At 36.0% G+C, this 14,696-nt stretch overlaps 1 protein-coding gene across 2 annotated transcripts in view; it reads right to left on the bottom strand.

Annotated features, from left to right (window-relative positions):
• The window catches only part of SGCZ (sarcoglycan zeta), a 405,020-nt gene that overhangs the window by 72,674 nt on the left and 317,650 nt on the right, over positions 1-14,696 (bottom strand). The gene's annotated exons all lie outside the window — the stretch shown is intronic.

The raw sequence follows: 14,696 nt of genomic DNA, 5'->3' as shown, positions 1-14,696 counted from the left end.
TGCATACTGAGAGGGAGTTGTGTCAAGCATAACAGCCCTTTTTAATAATTTCATTAAATATTTTACAAGGCAAATTTTTATATTAAAGAATACCAAGAGTTCTATTTTAAACTTGAAATCTTTGTGCATACAATCCCTGCTTCAGAAATCAGATTTGAACTTGATTTCTCTAATTTGGGTTTTAATTTCCTGTTAATATTACAAAGTTCCAAATACAAAAAACCTTAATGCCAACCTGTTTCACTAGCCTTTCCCATATATTGTTAACCTACACTTTTCTAACTACCTAACCAACACCATATTGTATTATTCCATTAATCTGCACAATCTATAATATTTGCATTGCACTTACTGAAACCTTACAAACACAGATATAAAGGTAAAGAGATGAAGATAAAGAGAATTGTTACTGTTAAAGAAAACAATGAGAGCACTGGAAGGTGAGATCTTGTAACAGAGAGCCCTGATCCACTGCCATGAGTACTTTACAGGTACTATGAGGGATCAAACTGATAAAGCAAGGAGACAAACACTTTATGTTAAACACAATCTTAACATTTTTGGAGTCAGTTGGCAGGATGACTACCCAGCTTTCAGCATCCAACTAGGTTTGAGCTTTTGAAAAATGTTTGCATATATAGGTATAAGTTTATCCTGTGTTCAAAGCCAGCATGAACAATTCCAAAAAGAATTGAATTTTCCTTCTTGAAGAACGAGGAGCCAGATGCACTCCTTTAGGGGAAGTGCAGATGTGCAGGAAAGGAGAAGAGCTTCTACAGAGAGCCAAGAGAAACAGCCTAAAAAAAAAGTGCAAGCTCACCAATCATGCTCTCACTGGAGTGGGGTGAGTGCATGAGAGAAGGAAAAAAATAGGATTGTGACTGCTGCTGCAGAAAGGCACTTTTCTTCCTGAAATCACCTGATAGCACACAGCTCATTCCCTGAAGCTTGCAGAGAGACCATGGGTACTGCACTGCTTCTGGCAGTTTGCTAGCTCTCAGCGTGCTTATGTATGTTTACCCAACAGCAGGAAGGCATCTGACAGAAACAGCTGGGGATGTGCCTTAGGTAGGAATGACTAGGAAGGCTAGGAAGATATTTGGGAAATTTATTATATACTTGTTATATTCTTAGATTCTTCCCTGGGCACCCATTGTTGGTTATCCCTGGATTAAGCATGTAAGATTAAAGAGACCTCATATATGTGTCTCTTAATATATTGGTTCTTGCTGTTCTTGAAAGTTTTTTAGATAAGAAGGAAATTACGTAAGGAGACATAGATAAAGATTTATTTTTACCTGAATGATGCATAATTTCTCTAAAATTTTCTGTGCTTTACAGACCTTTCCTTTTTATCCAGAGTTTTCTTCTACAAGAAACATTCTTCCCAGTTGTTTTCACTATGATCATTAACTTTAAATGATAATCAGTTTCCTGGGAAGCCTGAAATGATTCTGAGATAATTTCAAGGAGTTCAGGTGTATTTAATCTCTCACTGGACTATGCTATGACCTCTCTAACATCCTGCCAATTACCTCTGCTTCACAGATTCTGGCAGATGAAAGAGACTGTTTGGCTTGTCCATTTTTCCAGATAAAAAGATATAATTATCAGTGAGACATTGGGTTCAATTTTAGTAGTTTGAGATGAACATGTGATGCAATCAAGGGAGCTTCTGGCAACAAAAGCAGCTGTTAAGGACCTTTTTCTCACCACTTGATTTCAGCTTTCCTTATGGTCTTTTGAAAATCATTAGTCCAGGCAACTGCTGCTCTGGGAAAAGCAGTTGTCCTAATAGGCATCTGCAAGGCCAAAGACTTTTAAGGAGCCCTTTTCACTTTTGTATAGTCACTTCTTGGTTAAAAGTCTTCTCAGTTAGAATAATCTTATCCTTAGCAAGGGAGGATACAGCCATGCCTATTTTTGCCAGTTCAGCAAAGGTTTGGAGACTTCTGCTCACAAAGACTGATCACAGTCTGATCTGAAGGTTTCTTTCCTCTCACCATAGAAAAACACTTAACACAAACCTCAGGCTAAAATCTGCCTCCCAGGTTCTAGTTTTGAAAAAAGAATCTTGGATATCAAATTCTAAAATACAAGATAATGAAAAATTAGGTGAGCCAATCCTTCTTTCTTCTTCTTTTCTTGTCTTATATAAATGAAAAAAAGAGGGCTGAAGAAGTTAAGAATTTAAATCTATATTCCTCATTTTCTGATGATAAATACAGAGCAGCAATCTTAAATATTGGACCAAAGAAAATGTAGTGGCAAAACTCCTATCAATTTAAGAAGTCCAGCATTTCATCCACATTGTTTACCTGCACTTTATTTTATGCAGGAAGGGCCTTAAGACAGAGGTTCAAGGAATTCACAAATAGTCTACTCAGAGGAGCTAGACAATCAGAGAAGACTTAGCTGAAATAAGTGGAATTATTGATCTGTAAGATGAGTACAAAGTGCAATGAATATCACTCATAGGAATACAAACATATATAAAGCATAAAAACACTGGATAATTTTTTTCTCTCCATGACCAGACCTGTCACTCTCTTGATGCAAACTTTAGGTTACAATGATTTGTGATGCCAATTCAAAAATTATACTGTAGATAACAAAACCCAACAATGTAAGAACATTCTTACAGTTACATAGAGCTTTAATAATGTCAAAATGCTAATAACTAAAATATTACAGAAGGATACTGTCAGGGCCATGAGGGCTCTACCAGCCCTTACTGGCCCTACCAAATGTCCCTGGAGGGACCCATTTCAGTCCAGCCCCACCTGAACTGAACCCTTCTGGTTCATTTTGCTACTGTCTCTCCTCTATAAGCCCCAAAGCATTACAACTTCAAGATTAAAGGTAAATCAGGTTACAATGTTACAATAGTTACTTATTATCTGAAACAGTTTTACAGCTAGGATTCATAAAAGTAAAAACAAGCTAACTAATTTAGGGGATATTTTCAGAAAGCTTTCTGAAATTTTAATCCAGTTCTAAATACAATGAAACATTTGAAGAAAAAAAGGTTTGGTTTTTAATTTTTTGTGTTTGTTTGGTTTGGGGTTTTTTTGAGTAAGAATCACAGTTCAGTAATAAATATCCACTTTTGGTTTTAGAATTAGATAAGCATGTAATTGTAGGTATATGAAAGACAGATAGATTAAAATAATTTATAAAATAATTTTACAAAAAAATATTTTGCATGAGCAATCATAGAAAAACTCTTTTTTAAATTTTCCACAGCTGGTTCAGTTATTTTTAACATATTTTGGAAAAATTTCATGCATTTTATACAGTATTCAAATAGGCAATCCCATCTAATTAGCTCAGATTTGAAGAGTCTTTCCAAAATGAACCTTTTAGATTAGAAACATTTTAAATGGAGAAATTTAATTCCAGTGAGTTTAATAAAACATTGGTTTACTTTAGGTAAGATGGTACACTGTATAATTAAATATATTCCCGAATTATGCTCAGAACACAGATAATTATGACAACACCAGCAACTTTGACACTCAGGAACGGTACTGATATGTCTACATTGTTATAATGTGAGCAGTAGCTCTTTTATGATTTGATTTCTGTGCTTAGGCAAGTGTAACACTTCAGGTCTCTGGACTCCTACCTGGTGTCACACAGATGTAAAAAGTAATGTAATAAGCAGGTAGGACGAGATCTGCCACACTATCTGCTGGCAGTTTGTAAGAGGATGTAATGCTATATATTCTTTTATTTGAGCCTACCCCCAGTATGGGCAGCCAAAATAATTATGGCAGAACCTTTCTTTACAGGACAGTTCTCAAACGTGCCCTGATACACTAGTGACTCACAATGACCATTGCATTACCAAGGCACCTTTACAGAAAAAAGAAATCAGTATTAAACTTTGGTTTGCTGAGAAACTCACCATTATCAGACTTTAAGAAATACAGAGAATATGTTTCCTCACTGCTGCAGAGCACCACAGTCTGTTGCTTTAGAGATCATGCTGTAGGTGCCACTGAACAAGTTGATTGTCTGCATCTGGTCAGTGACCCCAACAGAAGAATGAAAAGTGTATGAGTTATTTGACCACTCCATAGGAACAAAATGAGAGTGGAAAGAAATAGAAAGTACTGAGTACTCTGGTCAGTGCAGCAGACCAAGGGAGTCAAAGGACAGATAAGTAGATGTGCAATAACTACAGGGACAACTGCAGTTAAGGCAAATGACAGATGACAAGTGTGAAGAATATCTTGGAGGAATTCAGTGCAAGATGTTTAGAAGAAGGGTAAGAAAGACACAGTGTCAGTCAAGAAGGGTAGAAAGTAGAGCAAAGAAGATGTGAGGGGATGGAAAAAACATTTGTAGAGTTTATCCATGGCCCAGAACCAGAGCATCAGCATGTTTTAGCAACGTTCCTTGCAAATGGGGAGAGATGGAAGATCTAAAAAACCTCACATTTGTAGGTCTTGAAGTCTCAGAGACAGACTTTCTATCATTAAGGTTATTACTAGCCCTAAAAAAACATGAAAAAAAATGCATTAGGAAAGATATGAAAGAAAAATACCTAAAAATTAAAGCAATTGCTGAGTTCTTGAGTACTTAAAAAATTGAAGGCTCCATTAAAACTGTTGGAAGTTTGTACAAGTTTGGAACTGTTAAAACACAACCTAAGAAAACTATTTTTCATCAGAATATTCCTGTGATATTTTTTCTAAGAATATTTCCAATATTCCATTATACCAATATTTACCAATATTCAGTATTTCCAAGAATATTCTCAAAAGATTCCCAAGAATTTTCCCAAGGTGTCAGGACAGCAGGGACCCCAACACAAGTGTTTTTCAATTAGGGAGAAATGAATATAATCTATTGTCCGAGTTATTCCTGGGCAATTCTGAGCTGAAGAGTTAACATGAGTTTTCGTCCAATTTAATGAGATACTTTTTTTTCTTCTTCATAGAAAATAGATATTAGATATTATTATTTTTTATATTATCTATTATTATTATAGATATTAGATATTTTTTTAATTCCTGCTTTCCCAAAATAAAGTTTCACAAGACATGTTAGTGTTATTCCTGTCTAATTGTCCTTTCAAACCTGAAAGTCCCAATTTAATTGCTACTAATTACACTTAAAATCACAAATCTGATTGAAAATTTTCAGTAAACACACTTGGACTTCTGCTTTAAGGAAACATTCCAGATATCTTAAAATTTTGACCAAATGTTATTAAAAGCCTGTATTTCTTCACATGAGATTTAAATACCAAGGAGGTTTGGAAAAGCACAAGCAAATAGTTTGAAACAAACAAATTAAACAACCCAGCTGGTAGTTGAGGTTATTGATAAGGTTTCAAGAAATGCACTTTCTAGATAATTCTTATTCATCAAAGGATGTTCTCTCGATTCCCAGCCTTTGCTCTGTGTCCGTATCAGCCATGTTATATGCTAAAGGCAATCACAGATATTGACTGACACACCAAATCAAATCCTGACTCACCAAATCTCAGCCCAAACTCAGCTAAACCTACCAAAGTAACATAGATGTACCCAACAAGAATTATACACAGAGTTCCAAGAAGCCACATGAACAATGATCACAGCTATAACCTCCAGATAGAAATGACCTACTTGTTTTACTTCCTTGTATAATGTACCATGAAATTTTTATTATGGAGGAATTCAATCAAGCATAGAAAAACATATTTATAAAACAGAAGTAGAAATTGAAATAGCACACAAAAGACATGGCTTTTGTGGAATTGATTTAAACATCAAATAAAATTTAAAATGGGATTTAGGTATAAACATCTCAACTAAAAATAAAGCAGCACTACATATGTACTTGGAGGAAGCTTGTTAAATGCCTAAAGCTCACGACTTAGTCATTAAACGTGTGACACAAAAAGTAAAACTATATATTACTGAACTGCAAAGCCCCCAAAGCCTTAATGGACACAAATGTAGAAAACCAATGTAAGTCTCAAAATCCGAAACAAAAACATTAAGGGTGGAATCACTGGACTTCACTCCTTTCAAACCTGTCAAAGTTCTTGTGGTGTGGCTGCATAACTCATTGATAGGATTTTTGTCATTTAAGTTATGCTCAATGGTAACCAACAATTCATTGCATATTTTCAGCCTTGGAAAGCAGTCTCTCAGTTCTTGTATGTATGCAAGTATTGACCACACTGTACCATCACAGTGAAACAGGACTGTCTTTCCTATGCTGTTTTTAACTTAAAATGCTACAACATGAAATATAGCAACAATTGACACCAGGAAGAGGATGAAGCTATTACAGGAAAATTGATATAAATCAAATATATTCATGCTTTTGAAAGCTATTTCCCAACACTCCTTATTGAGTGAGAATTTCTCTAATTATTTTAGATTAAGTAGCTGAGAGAAGAAAAAGAAAAACCATCAAAACCCCCTCAATGTGCTGTAGTGAGTGATCTGATAACCTGGATATTTTTAAATCATTTACAAGATTTCTTGTTTTTGAGATGCTTATGAGGAAAGTGTGTCAACACCTGCTCACTTGATCTATGTCAAGAATTATACATCATTTTTACTTGGCAATAAATGGAAAAACTGATAAAATTGAAAGAAATAGTCAAAATAAGTTTTTTCATTATATTTATCCATTTCTATGGAAAATCTGAAATAAAAGTTCTGAAAAATATGAACTCTTCAGCAAATCAATAGGTTCTGGGTTCCTCTTTTGTAGTGCCTTGCAGACATGGAGCAAAGGACTGCATGAAAATAATATTTCCATCAGCAGTTTTTATTTCACTATGATTTCTTTGACAGATCTTTTCAAATTCTAAAGCTGAAGAAGAATAAAAAAATTCTAAAGAAAGTATAGGAAACAAAGAAAAATTTTAGAGATATGTAAATTGTAGCAGAAATCTGGAGTGAAGCTTATAGCTCAAAGCAGAGAAGAAAGACTTGCTGTTAAAAAGTATTAGAAAGTCTTTAATGCACATTAAAATGAATATGTTAAATAAAATTGTAAGACAAAAAAAGCAAGATGAGTCATTAAGCCCTTAGTTAGAATGGTTTATTTAGGTGAATATTAAACCTATTATTTTATAGAAATATTCTATAGGTGGCAACTTATATGACTAAGTGATAGCACTAGTATTAGCAACAGCTTTAACAGAAAAAATCAGAGAAGTTAACTGTGTTTTTTGTTTCTTCATGTAGCTCTAGTAGTTTCTACAATATTATATTTTCTTTATATTTCCTGATAAGCCTTCCTTCAAGCACAATCACTGACTGCTGGATCCCAATTACCTCGGCAAAGCTTTCTGCATTGCTAGTTATCTCTACTGCTCCTGTGTTAAATAACCAGAAGCAAACACATCTCAAATGAACTTTGAAACCCTTAGTGAACAGAGGGGAAATTATTATTGTCACTTTACTGGGCCTTCCACTGCACACACCCATTACAATTGTTAGGTGCTTTCAGGCTGCATTATTGCACTTCATTGAGACAAGAACTATCAATTAGGTGGATGATTAGCATAAGATACAAGGCTTTGGTCAAGGCATCGAAAGGAATGAGTAAGAATGGCAATTACAGGAATTACAGATAATTCACTGATTTTCTAACCAGAACAGGAAGGCCAAAGAAGGTGTAACTCCCCCTAATAAAGAACGTGGAAAACTGCTAACAATGGATGAGGCGAAGGTTGAGAATTCCTGAGGGAACTGGCTTATGTAGTTGCCAAACCACTCTCAATGATATTCAAAAAGTCAAGGCAGTCAGGTGAAGTCACAGGTGACTGTAAAAAGGGAAATGTACCTATTTTTTAAAAGGGTTGAAATGAGGACGCTGAGAACTACTGACCTGTCAGACTCACATCTGTGCCTGGGAAGATCATGGAACAGATCCTCCTAGAAGCTGTGCTAAGGCTCATGGAAAACAGGGAGGTGATGAGATATAACCAGCACAGCTTTATCAAGGGAAAGTTCTGCTTGACCAAACTAGTGGCCTTCTCTGATGGAGTGATTACAAGGGTCAAGAGTGACAAGGGAGGGGCCACAAATGTCATTTATCTGTAAATCTGTAAAGCCTTTGACACGGTCCCTCAAAACATCTTTCTTTCTAAATTGGAGAAAGATGCATTTGATAGGTAGACTGTTGAGTTGATAAGGAATTTGTTGGATGATCACATCCAAAGGCTGGTGGTGAACAGCTCCTGAGGGATATCAGTGATATGTTGTATCATTTTGGGTCTGTATTGGGACCAACACTGTTTTAATGTCTTCATCGATGAGAAAGTGGTTGAGTGCAGCCTCGGCAAATTTGCAGATGACCCCAAGCTGAGTGGTGTGGTTGACACATCTAGAGGATGGGATGCCATCCAGAGGGACTTGAACATGCTTGAAAAGGGGGCCCATGGGAATCTCACACAATTTAACACACCCAAGTGCAAGGTGCTGCACCTGGGTCTGTGTGACCTACAGGTATCAAGAGAGGCTGGGGATGAGCACATCCAGAGCAGCCCTGCTGAGAGGGACTTGAGGGTGCTGTGAGAGGCTGGACATGACCCAGCCATGGGCACTCACAGCCCAGGAAGCCAAACGTGTCCTGGGCTGCATCCAGAGCCCCGTGGGCAGCAGGGGAGGGAGGGGATTCTGCCCCTCTGCTCTGGTGACACCCCACCTGGAAGGAACTTTGTGTCCAACTCTGGAGTCCCCAACACAGGAAGGACATGGAGCTGCTGGAGTGAGTCCAGAGAAGGGCCACCAAGATGACAAGAGGGATGAAGCACCTTTCCTACAAGGAAAGGCTAAAAAATTTGGTGTTCATCCTAGAGAAGAGGTGACTTTGGGGTTACCTAATTGTGGCCTTCCAGTACACAAAATGAGCCTACAAGAAAGAGAGAGAGGGATTTCTTACAGGAGTATGTAGTGATAGAATAAAGGGGAGTGGCTTCAAACTGAGAGAGAGTAATTTTAGCCTACATAGTAGGAAGAAATTCTTTACTATGAGTGGTGAAGCACTGGTACAGGTTGCCCAGAGAAGTTGTAGATACCCCAGCCCTGGAAGTGGCCACTGAATGAGGCTTTGAGCAACCTGATCTAATGGAAGGTGCCCCTGCCCGTGGCACAGGGGTTGGAACTCTATTATCTTGTATGTGCCAGGACTGAAATCTTCTGATGCAATAATCTTTGCATCTTATTGCAAAGATGTCAGCATCTGTTCTATCAGCTTCTAAGCAAGAAATTCAGTCCAAACTTGTCTGTGCAGCAATTTTTTCATGAAAGCAACTTCTGTGGTATTATCGAGAAAATTCAATTTTGACTGTCCAGCTAGAAAAGTCAGATAGCTTTCCATGTGGTCTGGCTGTAAAAGAACAAAAGCTAATTTTTAGCTGTTTTACTTATGGAACCATTACTTACACCCTTCTGTACTCCCTGCAGACAGTCACAGTCTTCTTTTCAGGACCACTGGTACTTGCATCCCTGATGTCTCCTATTTTCTCATAAGAAAGGATCTGTCTCATGATTTCTTATCATTTTCTCTTCTTGATCATTAAGCTTCCCTAGGTGATAATGGACTATAAAAACTCTTTTCCTCCTCCTTTCTTTACTATGTACCATTCCTGATTCTATGGTTAAGGCTGCTCTGAATTTCCCTGGGGAAATTATATCTGCTGGTAACTTCTCACCTGAGGGAGGAGAGTGTGGTTTTCTCATATTGAAAGACAACCATAAAATTCTCTGTTAACAAACATTGCTGACATAAAAAGGAATGAAGATGTTTCATACCTTTTGGATGGTACAGCATCCTCAAGTTTTACATAGTATACAAACAGCTAATAAGTAAGTCTGAACAGCCTTTGCTTCCCAATCCTCCAGACAGGCCCACAACAAGATCTTAATCCAACTGCTTATTTTTTAACAAAGTATGCATTTTCTATCACTATAGGGTATGAACAATCAATAGAAAATGCTACATTATCTTGAAAACAACAAGTAGAAGAGACTATTTTAAGATTAAAACCACCAAATATCTCCTACATATCATGCATTCACCCTTAATCCTTACACATCATCTAGAATGTGACCTTGAAAAGTATTATCTCAGGTTTTGCCATTCAATATTCTTTAACGTTGCAAAATGTTTAATAAGTAGCTTTGATACTAGTATGACACAAAGTTGGCCAATATGTGAGCTCAGAATTTGTTTCATGTCTCCTCTAAAACTTGTTCTCTTTGGAAAGGAGATATTCATCCCCACACTTATTGTAGGACATATCTTGCTGGTTCAATAAATTGCCTTTCTGTTAGGAAATTTGCCTTGAGACTTGCCAATCACAGACTAAAACAAGTCACAGGACCTATTCTGAAGGTCAAAATTGGGGAAATAAAATTCTGTAGAAAGGATTATGGTTCAGGGAAGGCTGTGGCATATGCTCCTTCAAGGAAGCATATTATTTCCCAGTGGGAACTGCACTATTGTCAACTTTGCCATTGAGATAATTGCCACCTTTTAGTAACACAGATCTTTTCCAAAGGATATAATTAACAACCTGACTTTCACTTCAACTATGTAGCTATTCAGAATATATTTCTGTTTCAGTAACTGGGTAATTTTTCCACACCAAACATTTTTCACTGCAGATTTTAAAATACTGAGGAAAACTTCTCTCTTACAAAGACTACATCAAATAGAGATTCATGACTGCACTTTTTCACAGATAACATTTAGACTGAAAAAACATTAGAAATGCCATGGATCTGGAGCACTTCTGCAACCTGCAGAATGAATCAATAGAGTCCCAAAGACTGAATTCCTTTTAAATTCAAGATCACTGAGCAATATGAGAAATTAGAAATGGTTGTATTTCCTCAGTAACAGTGGTAAACTGCCAAAAAGATGTCATTCTGGCTTGCATTAGTGTTTGACTATTTTTCATGCTTCTGCATACACAAAGCTGGGCACACAGCATACCAAAAATTGAGAATGCTTTCTGCTTTTTTTTTTCATTGTTGGCACAACATTAGTTTTAATATTTTATGTTGTACTTCAGTCAGCTAGTCAAGCTGTCCTAAATGTAGAGATCAAACAGTTCCAGGTGATTCTGTACCAGAATTTTATACAAATTGTCAGTATAAACCATTATACTTAACTTTCCATTGTAATCTTATAATACTATTCTATAAATTTATAAATTTACAAATTTACTTTATTCTGTAAAATATATCCAGTGTGCCTTAGTTATTTTCAGTGAAGCTTGAGATGCTAATTTGTTTTTCCTCACATTTATCCTAAGAGGCAGTGAAAACAGTTCTGGTTTGTGTTTTCAGCTCTGACTTTTGAACAAAGGTAATGAACAAAACTTATACTTGGTTAGTACATCTCATAGAATGGTTCCTGTAAAGAATAAAGTCTTTGGTTTAGAACTGTCAAAGTGTTTAAATATATGAAAACTATGTGAAAGTCCAAATGCACTCTAAAACTGTATTAATAACATTTTTATAATAAATTTAAAAATACATTAACAGTGCACTTGTAAAAGAAATTCTTGAGGACCCTAAACACCTAACAATTTTTTCTTCCCTGAATTTTTTCAGGCCTTCTAGGATTCTAGAGATTCATGCACATTTAAAACCACTGCGACCTTAAATATTTAACCCTTAAACTCAGTCCTGCAATTCAAATAAAATTAAGAAAATTTTTCATAAGAATTTAGTTTATATTGAACTAAGATATTGTTCAGTCTACTAATTAACATTTTAATAAATATTAAAACTTATAAAATTCCTATTCTTAGTATTATAATTAAATCAATGTCTTCCTATTTGATTCTAATGTGCAATGAAAATAATTTACTAGTTTTTCATATAATCAGGTTTAATTTTGTTAACTTCGTTTAAGCACTAAAACAAGCAAAACAAGCTGATCTATAATTTTAGAGCTATTTTTACCAAGACTCCTCAGACAAAATCTTTCCTGTGAGTAATAGACTTTAATAGAATATTTGGTGTAGGGAAGTGGCTTAGTGACTCCTTTTAACAAAGATTACTGATGCAAATGACCATTTTTCAGAATTTTAAGGACAACATATACTTAAAGAGGTAATAAAAGTGCTATAGAGATGATAATGAAGATTGGAAAAGTCCTCAGAATTTTAAAGATAATTAAAAACAGATACTGAACATCTCTTTGCAGTGATTTCAACAATGTAAGACTGAATTTTAAGATTCTTCCAGACCAAGTAAGAATAATGAAAGAAATAGTGGTTTACCTTCTCTCAGTATACAGTTTTGTTTTTTCCATCTTGGCTAATGAAAAGCATTCATCCCATCACTCAAATGAACTGGCTTACCAAAGAATGTAAACAGACAATAGCAAAAAATAGAATTTTGATTGTTTATTAAGAGAATTTAAAACATCAGCTCAACTAAGACAACTAAAATGATTGAACTGACAGAGGTAAGAGGGAAGATCTGCAGTAGTGGATGGGGTTGACCAGCTAGGAGTAGGAAAGAGCAGAGACTTCTTAAACAACATTTGAGCATAGAGACATATTTCTCTGCCAAAGGACCCAATGTGCAACTGTGTTATAGTCTTCCAATATTTATATAATTTCTATCCAAATGATTATGGCCAAAAGAGAGAAACTACATCAGAACTTCTGCAAAATGTGACCATGCATTCATTGTCACATTCACTAAGAATTTAAACCAGATTCAGACAGTAAAGAGACCAACAAGAATTGATTTGAAAGACTCCAGTTTCCCTTCAGATAAAAATATACAACATTAATTATCCCAATAATAATTCCTTGCTTTTATACAGAGTTGACATTTATAGTTAAGTCCTTATAGACTCTAAAAAACACAATTTTGTTTAATAATAAATTTTAAATAATTAATTGCAACAACTTTTGTGCTAAATCACAGCACTTTCTTTACAAGACAATCTGTCCCATCAGTCAACCCAGGTCCTTTTGGACTCTTAACAGATTTATAAAGGCCCTTAACTGGTAACTGACTGTGTGACAATTCTTCTCCCAAATGGGATGTTTCTTTTGTTTTTACTTTATCTGTTTTGCCATGGAATTATGTAGATGATTGGCACACTGAGTACAGGAGATTGCCAGCCAAAAAGCGGAAAGTAATTTCAAGTCAAGTTTTGTAAGAAATTCTCACTCCGCTGTTAAATATTCTTCCCTGTAAAAAAATTACGAAACATCTATTTGGAAGAACAGCTTTGCCATCATTGGCAAACTTAAAATCTTTGAAAGAGAATCCTAGCTAACTTATGCAGTATTTCAAGACAGTATTTTAAATTTTTCCTTTAATCAGTCTTGCTCTTCCATTTGTCAATGCCATGGAGGTGGGGGAGGAAGGTTAAGTGCATTATTTCAAGAATACAAGAAAATATCATCTGATTAAATGTCAATCTAAAAAAAAAAGCTAATTTTAGATGTATATGTGCTAACCTATAACCTTTCTATAAGAAAATTTGTATTATTAAATTTTCATCCTCTGGAAATGCTATATTTATATTACATTTTAAATTTAACAACCTTTAACCCAGTGTGGAAATTTTCAGCAAGTAATGGAAGACATTTGTGTATATATAGATGATATAATGGATGAATTAACTTGCACCAGGAGACCTTTGAATAAAATAATGAATGTATAATCACGCATGTATCTTGAAAATTGTTTTGGTTCCTCTAATAATATGACAAGAATTCTACATTACATACTCCAATATCAGCTTGATACCCTGAAAAAACTAATTTTTTTCAATTCTCTTGTTCAGTAACTTCATTTCATTAAAAATCAGATTTGATCAAACACTTTTTAAATTTTTATTTCAGTTGGCGAATCTCAAACCGCTATGACTGAAGGAAAGCCCAGGGGTGGGATCCAGCTGTACAGGGACTCCCCAAGGTTCAGGAGCCTCATCATGACCCTTGGCAGCCAACCAGGCCAGGAGGGCCAGTGCTGTGAACAACCAAGAGAGATTTAAGTGTCTCCAGGGTATGCAGGCAACCAGGAGCACAGAAAACAGGAGCTAGGCAAACAGGGGCACATCAGTAAGGGAGTGGCACAGAAGTTTGCCCCGTGCTCTTCAGTTTTCATAAGTGACTTGGACACAGGACTTGAATGGATTCTAAGTAAATTTGCAGACAATACAAAACTGGGAGATTTGTTGACTCCCTTGAGGGCAGGGAGGCCCTGCAGAGTGACCTTGACAAATTAGAGGATTGGGCAATCACCAAGCATATGAAGTTCAACAAAGAACTGCACCTGGGATGGGTAATCCTGGATGTATGTCCTGGGGAATGAGAGGCTGGAGAGCAGAACTGTGAAAAGGGACCTGTTTATACTGGATATCAGAAAAAGGTTCTTTACCTAGAGGGTGTTTGAGCACTGGAAAAGGCTCCCCAGGGAAGTGATCACATCATCAAGCCTGACAGAGTTCAAGAAGTGTTTGGAAAATACTTTTGGGCACGTGGTGTAAATCTTCGGGATGGTCCTGCACAGGGTCAGGAGTTGGACTCGATGATCCTTGTGGGTCCCTTCCAACTCAGCATATTCTGTCATTCTATGATTAATAGTGCTAACAATTATGAAATGCAATGCTTTCATATATCTATAAAAATAAACACCCCAAAAAGTAGAACTATACATCAAATGGGGGAAAATCACAACAGAATTAGTTTT

This window comes from Molothrus ater, chromosome 4, assembly GCF_012460135.2.
Source record: "Molothrus ater isolate BHLD 08-10-18 breed brown headed cowbird chromosome 4, BPBGC_Mater_1.1, whole genome shotgun sequence".
Classification (NCBI taxonomy): Eukaryota; Metazoa; Chordata; class Aves; order Passeriformes; family Icteridae; genus Molothrus; species Molothrus ater.
Note: the sequence above shows the minus strand (reverse complement) of the source record. Positions and strands in the feature narration are given on the sequence as shown.